An 11982-nucleotide genomic window follows, 5' to 3' on the forward strand; every position below is an offset into this window, starting at 1 on the left:
GGTCACATTACTAGCTGTGATACAGAGTTCAGGAAGTCACCAGAGACTAGATTGCTACCATTCTAGTTGTGCCCACAGTCACCCCCCCACACTCACCAAGCCAATGGAAAGCAGGTCTTGCAGGTAGCCACAATAGCACAACTGCTGGCCAGGCAGCGCCACTGCAGGAAGATAGCCTTTGTCTTTCTGTCCTCCCTAATCTCACTACATGACCTAAATGGTATTCAGAACCACAGCCTCAAGGGGGTCAAAGACCACAGCTTTCAGCCTTGTAGCTGTGCAGCCTAGGAAGGAGGTAGGGTAGCCTGGCGTGGTCAGCATAGCTGTGAAACCAGCACTTTGAGACTCCTACATTCCAGGATACCCAGAGATACAGTGTGTGTGTGTGTGTGTGTGTGTGTGTGTGTGTGTGTGTGTGTACGTGTACACTATGGTATCATTTTGAACTATTTTATTTAGAACAGCTTTTCACATTTGAAACATGCCCTTCCAATAACATTATCACAGCCCATAGTCACTGATAGAAGTCTATGGTAGAGATTTTTCGTGCTTGATTTAAATAACTCTTTATTTAAGGCTCTCCTTCATTGCACAAACCAATGTTTTAGATGAACTTTTTTCCAGAGGAGATCTAAGTTGGGAGCTATTTAAAGCAGAAGTGGCAATGAGGTGATGTTCTAGCAAACTTGACGTTAAGGCCCAAAGGAACTCCGAGGTCTTCCTTGCTCTCCTCCCTCATTTAACAGATGAGGGCACCGGAGGCCAGCTTTCTAGTCTGTCATTCTTTATGCGGTCCTAAACCACATGTGTAATCCTTACTAAGACTCTGCTCAAGGTAGCTACTCATGGAGGGACAGTAAAAAACCAGAGCCCAGCCCATCTCACCTCACTCTGTCCCTCCCTCCCCACCCCTCTGTACCTACCCCACTCCACTCCAGGCAATTCCTCTCCACCCCATCCCACCCTATTCCCCCAGTATTTGCTGATAGGCTGTTCTCAGGCTTCCATGGCTACGGGGAGGATTCAAATAACAGAGACCTTGCCCATACTCTGAGGTACCAGCTTGTCCTATATGTGGAGGATAGTCCTGGGTTCCAGACACTTTCTCCTACAATTTCTCACCTCCTGGGTTTTGATGGAGGGGAAGAAGCAGGAAAAGATTTAAAAAAAATGTATACTTTAATATCTTGTAGCACAGTAACTTTGAAGACATGATCACCGATATTTTTCTTGTTGTGATTTTTCATCTTTTAATTTTGTAATAAAACAAAGGAAAAGTTAGTTATACCTTGTGGTTTGTAAGAATGAATTTATCCTCCAAAGCACAGAAGTCCCCATCTCTTGTCACTTCCTAGTTAAGATTGCCTCTTCCCTGTCCTCTCTCCCCGCATCTCACATTGTAAATAGTTGTATCCAATATGCGACAGGTTTCTCGTTAGTCTTCCTCTGCTTTATATTTATACTGGAAGAGCAAGTCTGCCGATAAAGAAACCAGCCAGGCTCCCCCCACCAAAAAAAAATGCGCAAATTCTTCTAAAATGAGCCAAACTGTAAGCCGGAAGTGGCAGAAGCAGTGCCCCTTTGTTGCCTGGGATCCTGGATCCAGATATCAACAGAGTCAACTTGAAGGCAAACATAAACTCGGTCCACATCCCTCCATACTTGCCCCAGGCCTTCTGAGACTCCAGCTATCCCAGTCCAAAGCTGGTACTCATAAGCCTTAAACATGGTTTAATGTCTGATGATTGCGCTCTGCCATTCTTGTGGTCCTTGTGTGAACCAGTTGCGTTTTAGTTGGTAGGGGAGAGGGGACAGCAAAGAATAACAGCTCTTAGCAGATGGTTGCAATTGAGCCCCAGGGACTATCCTGGGAGAGGGTGAATGAGTCTAAGCAACATTCTAGGGCACTGTGACTCACCCAGCTTGTCTCCGGGCCAAGAGCAAGGAGGCCTACCGCTTCCAACCTGTTCTTGGGTAAGTAATAAATGTCAGGTGATTTTCCCTCGTACGGTAGGGACAGCTTCTACGGAAGAGAAGAGAAAAAATAGTAAGTGCTGGAAATGTGTTCACAGCAGCCGGGCTCGTGCGTGCTTAGAGTGAAGCTGCAGCTTCCAGTCCATTTGTCATTTTTAGTGTTCAAGTTTTAGTAACAGGATGTTTTCAAATAGTTTACATTTCTCTTGGGACATCTTCCCTGACCAAATGTCATAGCGGCATTAGCTGGGAGTTATTTAGACTCCTTGTTTCCAACAACAAGAGCGAGGCCATTTCTGCAGGCCGAGTCCAGGATTGAAGACAATGGGCTTTTCTTGTCCATCCCTGCGGAGAGACATTATGACATCAGTGAGACTTTTAGAGAGTTCACTGTTAAATCCTTGGATGCCCAACCTTTCAGTTACTGGGAAAGCATGCTTGTTAGAAGCAAAGTGCAAACTGACATTTAAATGCCTACTTGATGAAAACGTTAATGCTGATATTTATTTTCATATTAATTTCATTTTATGTAATACCCAATATTCTCTAATGCAATTATATTTTAAGGCATGTCATTCTCTAAATTCTTCTATTGTGCTCAAACAAAAAATTTTTTTTTTCTTTTCTGGTTACAGAGCAACAGATTTTCATTGCAAAAAAAATTTGGAAGATGTAGAAATTTTAAAAATTAAATTTTTCTAATGTCTTTAAACTCCAGGTCTTTTTGTAAGTAGTCAATAGTGAAGATTATTTGAAATCTCATAAAATTTTATATTATTTTTTTAAATCAATATCTCCATCTCCCCATTTCAAGCTGATTCATTTTTCTGGCAGGGCTCTTACTCCAGTTCCCAGAGCTTGATGCCACGCTTCAAATGGAGCTTTGTTTTCAAATGACTCAGATTCAGATAAGTGGACAAGAAGCTATGGGAGAAGGATGGCTTAGTCTGATTTATCTCAGTGGAGCCACAGTTAAAGCACTATTTCCTCAGTAATGTAATGGTCTGTGTATAAAATGAAGATTAGAGCCATGTGTGTAGTTGAGGGGATTACCAGCAGCAATAAAAGGATGTATCCCACAAGTTAGGGCATGAAGTATCAGCCCCAGCTGCAAGGGAACTTGGGGGGCGGGGAGGATTTGAGTTGCACACTTTGTTACTCCGGGTAAAATGTTATTTCTGAAATAAACATCTAGAAGGGTGTGAATATACAGGCAGGCAGCTAAGGGAACCTTCCAGGGAAGTGTCCCTGAGTCTTCCCCCTCCCGGGGCAGATTTGGGATACCTCCTTCCTTGGATCTTGGGACTCTGGTGCCACGTCCCACAAGCTGTGATCTCCAGATCTGGTAAGGCCACATTATTTCACATAAACCTGGGAGGCAGACGACGGTTCTGTTTTGTACTTCTTCAGCACAAGTACTGAAAAAGGAAATGATTCTCTAAGAAGTCTCATGGAGTTTTCACGGACCAAGTCACCAAGATGTGTTGATAGCAAATCCACCTCCTGTTTCCAGCAGACATGTCAGAGCCAAGTCTTTGGGAAGTAAAATCATCCCAGATGCACTAACCCTAAGATCCAAGAAAAGTTTGCTCTGGAAGAGCAGATTTGTACACGAGGCAATGGCCAAACTGGAAATACTCTTCCCAGTCCAACAACATCAGGCACAAAACAAAAGAAACCTATTGTTTTTGCTTGAGTAGGAACCGTCCCTCCCAGGCTCCGGTTCTGAATGCCGATTCTTCGATTATGGCACTATTTGGAGAGGCTGGGGAGGTGTGGCCTCGCTGGTGGATCTTTGAAGGTTGTATCTGCACTCTGAATCCTCTCTTCTGCTTCTGGGTCTACCATGATGGAAGGGTCCTATGCCACGTGTTCTTATTACTGTAAATCCAAGAGATGAAATCTGAAACCGTGAGCCCAGATAATTCCTTCTACAGTGTTTCTGTCAGATCTCATAGGCACCGTGGTGTTAAATTAGCCCTTACACCCATGGACTAAGTGCAATATGTTTTTGTACTGGTGTCGCTTGATTCCATATGCTTTTGTGCAGATTTGACTCTTCCAGGCCACCATTCATTTCATATGCTTCAAGTCTACTTTGATATTAAAAATCTTTTGAATGATAAATTTCAGACTTTTCCTTAGGGTTACACATACTCCATCAGCTAACATCAATAACCTCGAAACAACTCTAAGATGAAAAATCTGCTAATTCTTCATTACTTCCTTATTCTTCACTTTCTCATATCCATCTTCTGCAGTCCCTTGCTCTAATCGGTAGATTGAGTACAGTTTAAAGTGTGAAGGGAATATTATTTAGAACAACAGCTGTCACAACAAGATTTTGCTTTGCGGCAGCCTGGCTCTTCCTTGCTCACTTCTGCAAGAGAGTGGCTAATTGCCCAGCTTCTCTAAGATCTGGGTTTCAAACCCTGCTGTCTCTGGGCTGTGCCTATTATTGGATGAGATAACTACACTTGGCAGAGGTGCAGAGAGCTGTTGTGATAGCCGGGCCCATTAATTTGCAGCCGCTGCTGCACAGAACGAAAGAATTGCAACTGCTGCTCTCCTGGGAGATGCCACTTAGGCAAGAAAATAAATAAGGGGATTTTGATTACATTCAGAACTCTTAAGCTTGTGCCCGGGGATGTTCCGTCTTTAAACGCTTGTCATTTTATGTTTACACAAAAATTATACTGGAAGTGAAAAAGCTTGAGGTTCTTCATACAAGCCTTTCCCCTTTACGAAATGCATCATGTTCTTTTGGAGAAATGTAAGTCAAACTTTGTGCTTGTTCTTTATTACATCTTACTTAATGAGATAACAAATATCAAAGGCCACCGCTGCACCTGGCACATAGTGGGTCACCTTGAAGTGTCCCTCTCCTCCTCTTCTCCCTCCTTCAGTTGTAGGGAACTGCCACTGATTCGTGCTCAAGGTTGTCATGCAGAGCATCAGAATCCCAGTGTGTCTGCACTGGAGTCCATAGGGCCAAGTGAATTCTCATCCCTGCCATTTTCAAGAGATGGTGTCTCTCAGTGGGGTGCAAAGAATCTGTGTTCAAGCTATTGGTCTTTCCTCTTCTACCTGAATTAATTCAGAACACAGTGTTGGTCTAGCTGAGGGAAAGCCATGCACATGATCAACTTTTAATATGTACCAGGGACTGGGTGGAAATACCAGATATAATAATATTAATAACCACTGTTGGCAGAGCTAATAGTTATGGAACACTTACAATACATACTGTTAACTGTTTTTACATACTGTGTGTAACTATTTCATGAATGGGTCCAGTGAAGTCACCACTGCTCCTGCTTTCTCTCTTCTTCCCCCTTATACTCTTCCCCCTCTCTGCCTTCTGCCCCCTCCTCTTCTTTTTCTTCTTCTTGTGTTTATGTTTACCTATATGGTATACATACTTGTATACATATTCACATGTGTGCATTTATGGATGTGTGTGGAGGCCCAAAGTTGATACAGGGAATCTTATTAAATGTCTCTTCTATCTCTTTTCTTTTGAGGTAGTGTCTCTTAATTTAACCCAGAGCTCAACAATAAGCCTAGTCCTCATTGTCAGTTTGCTCCAGGAATCCCATGACTGGTGTGGGAAGTCCTTCTGTCTATGTGTTGCTTTTATTGGTTAATGAATAAAGCTGTTTTAGCCAGTAGCTTGGCAGAATAGAGCTACGTAGGAAAACTAAACTGAATGCTGGGAGAAAGAAGGCAGAGTCAGTAAGAAGCCATGTAGCTGCTGCTGGAGACAGATGTGCAGGAACCTTGCCAGTAGACTACAAGTCTCATGGTAAAATATAAAATAATGGAAATGGGTTAATTTAAGATATAAGAGCTAGCTAGCAATACTCTTAAGCTATTGGTCAAGAAGTGTTTTAAATAATATAGCTTCTGCGTGATTATTTCAAGTCAGGGTGTTCGGGGAAACAAACTAGCAGCCTCCCCCAACACATGTCCATTTTCAAGGCTAGAACTGGGGACAGGTGCTACATTTGCATGGGTTTGGGGAGATGAACTCTTGTTTACAGAAAAGCTCTTTAACCACTGAGTCATCCTCGGCTCTGAAGTCAGCTTCAATCTAGAAATGTCTTATTGCTTTCAAGTAGTCTGTCAGAAACTGGGGAAAAAAATCAGATACCCATTTCTCTAGATCACTTTCAATCATTCAAACAGCCTACCATATAAAAAACTAACCCAGAATTTCAGGCTAAAGTCCAGCTTCAATCTGCCTAAATCAGTGGCTTCCCAGCTGCCATCTGCAGGTCCCATGAAGACCAGCTGTGCCTAACTTCCAAGAGACATCCCTGGATTTGGTCAGTAGCCTCCTCTTTTTATTTGAGCAAGCTGGCAGCCTTACAGCCAACCTCCCCTGCCTAGAAGGAGGCAGGCAGTAAATCCTCCGCAGAGCTTTTGAGAAACAAGACACTTTGGCTGCTTCGTCCTCCGCATTGGCCACCGCCCAACTCTTCTGGCAATCATTAGCTGCCTTTGTCTACCTTTCTGCACTGAAGGGCTCATATGGCGTGCTTTCGTGATTTTTAACATCTTCACTGGGATAAAGGATGCTAACTAGACACCATGAGAGCAGAAGGGTACATTTGTGCAGGAGAGTGTTTGAGGGGTAACCCCATTCCTCAATGAGGAAGTTCCTACCTTCTCATATCCAGGAGTGACCTTAGGGCTACTTGACAAATTTAAGGTGTAATTAAGGGAAATGCATGCAAAAGTGGTGGGGAGCGAGGACCCTGCCAGAGGTAATAAGGAAGGAGGCTTTCAAGTTCTGTGCAGGGGACTCGTTCTCTTGTGTCTCTGCTTCAGTGTATCCAGTTTGTAGTCTGGACCCATGTGGAGCCAAAGGTCCATCTGGGCAGCCAGGCAGGGCTGTGGGGGTGGGGAAAAGGGGGTCTAGGGGTACCCACTGGCTCTGCACACACCCATGAAACAGAAAACAAGCATGGTGCTGTCCATGGTGACCTAGGGAAGAGCAGGTCTAAGGCTTCACCAAGTCTAGCCTGGTTGGCACAGGAGGATCATGTGTAAGCGGTCCTTTTTTTGTCCCACCAGCCAGCTCCCAAACAATGACATGGAGACTTCTTATTAATTATGAAAACTCGACTTTTAGCTTCAGCTTGTTCCTAACTAGCTCTTATAACTTAAATTAACCTACTTATAGTAATCTATGTTCTATCATGTGGCATAACCTCTTTTCCATTTTGCACCCTCAGTTTCCTCTCTGTGTCTTCCTGGCATTTCTTGCATGCCTAGATTTCTCCTCCTCTTCCTTTCTCTCCCCAGAAATTCTGCCTATACTCCTGCCTAGCTATTGGCTGTTCGGCTTTTTATTACAGCAATCACAACAACACATCTTCACACAGTACACAAACATCCCACAACCACCATGGGCAGTACTGCACTCTGCAAAGGCAAGTTAAGTGCTCAGCAAAATTCATTCCTGCAGTCCTAGACAATGATCCTAGACACGTGTTTTTAATGGATCCTCAGGCTGCTAACTGCTAATGTTATTAACGACGTGTGGAGAGTTCAGATCCCTGGATAAGGGCTACCTGCTAATCTTGGTTATTACTTTTAACTTTGCAAAGCAAGACTGGGCTGATTTCTTGTTTTTATTTTTTTTTTAATTTATGTTTTCTAGAGTTGAGAGAGAATGTTGTGTGTGTGTGATGTGTGTTGTGATGTGTGTTGTGTGTTCATACCTATATCATTTCTATATCACTACTCTGACCTTCCTAAAGCCAGGGAACACTTTCGTCAAGCATGGCAGTTTTCATGCTAAATCAGATTTTGCTTAGTTCCATTAATCAATACCACTTAATCAGGAGCCTGTTTCAGCTGCAATAGGATGGCATGATATGAAAGGACCTGACAGGCTTCCAGACAAAGTCCCCCTTTTTGTCCCCTTGAAGCCCTTCACTACTGCCCTCTTCTTGGGCTTACAAACTTGTTTTTGACTATTCAGGAACTTCTCAATTTGATGTTTGCCAGGCAGGCTTTGTTCTACCTCCATTCACCAGCCATTCTGTTCTTTCTGCTTGGAATGACCTTCAAGTGCAGCCCCTGGCACTTCCCTTCCCAAGCTCACCCCAGCTGGCCTGAGATGCTCAATACAGGTGATACTGAAAACAGGCGATGCCCCGCACAGCTGATGCCATGTGCAGTCAACGCCGGGCACAGGTGATGCCTCACACAGGTGATGCCATGCATAGGTAATGCCTCACATAGGTGATGCCCCACACATGCACAAGTGGTTCCCCACACAGGCGATGTCCTGCACTGGTGATGGCACTCACAGGTGATACTGCACACAGGTAATGCCCCGCACAGGTGGTGTCCCGCACAGGTGATGCCCCACACAGGTGATGCTGCCTCCAGAGAGCTCTCCCTTACCTGCTACTGTCTTTATTCTGCACAACCCTTGGTCACAACCCTTTTCACATTGCGTTTCCTCCAGATTATGTAAGTCAGTCAAACTTGGAGAGAATTTGAAAACATCTTAAGGTCTTTAAAATGTACACGAATAACTTGGGGTTCAAAGCAGACATCCATCCCAGTATCTTTTCTCTGTCTATATATATATACTTTGATATGCTCTGAAAATCAAAATAACAAAATGTCATAAAAAGAGGAGAAAATTGATAGAAAAATTTTTATTGCATTTGTATTACTAAGTGACTGGTAACTTTAAAAAGTAGCTTAGAATATTTAAAAAATAATTAGCAGGGGAGTACTTTGGTGTTAGTTTAACAAAGAGATGTGCTAGAAAATGAATGTTTAAATAAATATGTTTAAACAGTGTGGATTCTGTCTTTAATGGGCATTTATCATGTCCTAAAATCTTTTGTTTGTTTGTTTTTGTTTTTTGAGACAAGGTTTTTCTTGTAGTCTTGGCTGTCCTGGAACTAGCTCTGTAGACCAGGCTGGTCTCGAACTCACAGAGCTCCACCTGCCTCTGCCTTCCAAGCGCTGGATTAAAGGCGTGCGCCACCACTGCCCTGCTGCCCTAAAACTTCTTTAAACATGCATTTTTACTCTATAATTCTGTTTATGATTTCCATTCTATTGCAGCATCTGCTAACTTTTTTGGTAATCCCATCAAACAAAACTTGCTTCAGACAAGCCTATGATTTTATTTTATATCCAATTTAACACAGTCTGAGCCCGAGGTAAGCAAGTAATAAACCGAATAAATGAAAGATCATTTTACTCTTTCTGGATTCACTGCTTCCTCTTTACTTAGTCAACCAGTAACTGAAGCTTTGTCATCTACTGTTATGGTCCAGAATTATTGTCAGCATCCACAGGTCTGGGATGCTGACTGCAGTACCCACAGGCCCACAGGGGTAAAGGTTTTTAATCCTCCAACTCTGGGGACCACTACTGACAGGTAGCCCTGAGGAACTGACTCACCTAAAGAGAGCTGCTTCAGCCAAACTCACTTCTTTCCTTGGGTGACCTATAGTGGTTGAGTGGTCCATGAAAACCTGGTCTGATGGCCAACTGGGGAACAACTCTGAAACCCTGCTTCCCACTCTCTTTAGCATCTCTCAAGGTTGCCACAGAGACAACATCCCACCAGAGCGCCTCTCTCTGAGGACCTGCTTCCATTTCCTGGCTTTCTGAGATGGAAATTCATGTCTGTCTAATTCCTGAGGATCCTCAGACACAGTCCCAACTTGAGGTGACAAAATCCAGCTGTCTGGTATGCTTCCAGACAGCAGACTGTGAGCACTGATGGTGTCATATACGCTTCATAACTTGCCCCGTGACAGTTTCTACGGCATAACTATCCCGCGGAAGCGCCTCGATGAGAAGACAATATGAATGAGAAGGAACAATCAGAACATTTCCAAGAGTTCTGACAGCTAGAATAGCAACAGGTGACTCCCAAATTCTAAGTCTAAGAGAATGAGGCCGGGGAATGCTGCCTGGAGAAGAAATTGGCATTGTGATGGTTGGGTGGCAGAGAGGGTACATTTGAAGTGTCACAATCTACCCAGAGGCAGTGGTTGCAGTAGACCCAGATTTTATGTATGGAACAGTTTGGAAATGCTGAGCCATTATGGACCCAGACAGAAGTAATACCAGGAGCTTCAGACTTTTTTCTTTTTAAAGACCAGGTCTGGTGTATCCCAAGCTTTGAACTCGTTATGTAGTTGAAAATGGACTTCTGAACCCCCTGTCTTCACCTGCTGAGTGCTAGATGTGCACTGACACACTCAGTTTATGCAATGCTGGGATCTTGTTCATGTTAAGCAAACACTCTACCCACTGAGTCACATTCTCAACTGATTTTTTTTTTGTCTTGTAAAATTAAACACAGATGAGCTATCCAGTGTTGGCCATCCGACCTGAAGAACAGCATCAACTCTTCTGTGGTCTCCAGGTGGCTGACTTTATTGGCAAAGTATAGACTTGCCAACTTTCATGAGCAAGTTATTTAAGATCTCTTGAGAGGTAAAAAGATGACTGATTGGCTGCTGTCTCTCCAGTTATGTTTTATAATACTCCAAAAGCAAGTCCATTGCATACTATGTTGACTAATACCCATTTTTATTAAAATGTGACCAACACAAATACATAATTAAGGAAAAAAGACAAAAATAATTGAAGGGAAGAAGTCTGGGCTGGAGAGAGGACTCAGCTGTTAATAGGTAGGCTCACAACCAAAAGAGAAGAAGTCAAATGGGCTGTGCAAAGAGTCCGTGTGATGTGGCCTCTCCCAAGGTCAACAGAAGAAAGTTTCAAGGGCAATTTCCTGCTCAGGCTATGCATGGGATTCTTGTTTCCATGATGCAAATCTTCGCAGAAGACACAGAAACAATGCATGGAGCAGGACAAAACCTCAAGGAATAGAAATTGATACACTCAGGGAGTTAAGAACAATAAAATAGAAGAAAGAACATCCAGAGAACAAGAAGACAAAGTAAGTGAAACACAGGGCAACAGGTATTTTGAATGCAACAGATTAATTAGACAGTAATTGTCCCACATGATGTAAAACAGGCCAAAAAAAAAAAAAAAAGGAGGAAAGAAAATTACTGAATCAATTCAGGGGTGGATTCTGAAAGTAAAACAGACAAAATTAACCAGAGAATTTCAAAGAAATTATACAAAATGAGTTTTTTTGTTTGAAAAGGTTTTCATGTTGAATGGGATTAATGTTTATTATAATGAATAAAATTGGTCATTAATAAAGAACAGCATCATTATAATTCAAAGTTGTAGGGACAGGAAAAGATCAAAAAGGAAAGGGGAGGGGACAGAAGGAGAGGGGGGACAGGAGAGAGGAAGGGACAGGAGAGGGGAGGGGGCAGGAGACGGGAGAGGGGAAGGGGTAGGAAGGGGAGAGAGGAGAGGTGAGGTAAAGAGACAGAAGGGGAGAGGAGAGAGGGAGGGGGAAATGAGGAGGAAAGAGGAGAGGGGAAGAGAAGAGAAGGAAGGGCAGAGAATGAATTGGTATGACATAAAGCCTTCCTATAGACAAGTCCTTTGAAATCGTATGGGAAAATAAGTTCCAAAGTAGAATCTTTTCCTGTATAAGAAGTCTTTATGATGGATAGGCAACAAATTTTCAGCTATCATTATTCAAGAAGTTACTAGAGAATATGGTCCACCATAGCAAGCTTTTTAATTTAACAAACAACAACAAAAAGAATCTTGAGAATCTTATAAAGAAGAGAGGACAAAGAATTCCAAAGTCGATGGCGCAAAAATCTTGTCTTCCACAGCAGGAAGTCTGGTCTTCCATATCTGTAACTGAAAATTCAACTAACAAAGCAGTGTAGCATTGTTAGAAAAGGGGATTAAATTACAGGGGGGGAGAGTGCGATGGACGAAGTTCCTGAGGGGAGAAGGAAGGGGTAGGGGGACTTAGAAGGAAGGAGGGAGGACTAAGGGGGAAGGAGGGAAGACTAAGGGGGAAGGAGGGAGGACTAAGGGGGAAGGAGGGAGGACTAAGGGGGAAGGAGGGAAGAC

Source organism: Alexandromys fortis, unplaced genomic scaffold, assembly GCF_014885135.2.
Source record: "Alexandromys fortis isolate MF-2015 unplaced genomic scaffold, M_Fortis_MF-2015_v1.1 scaffold_93, whole genome shotgun sequence".
In the NCBI taxonomy this organism is placed as follows: Eukaryota; Metazoa; Chordata; class Mammalia; order Rodentia; family Cricetidae; genus Alexandromys; species Alexandromys fortis.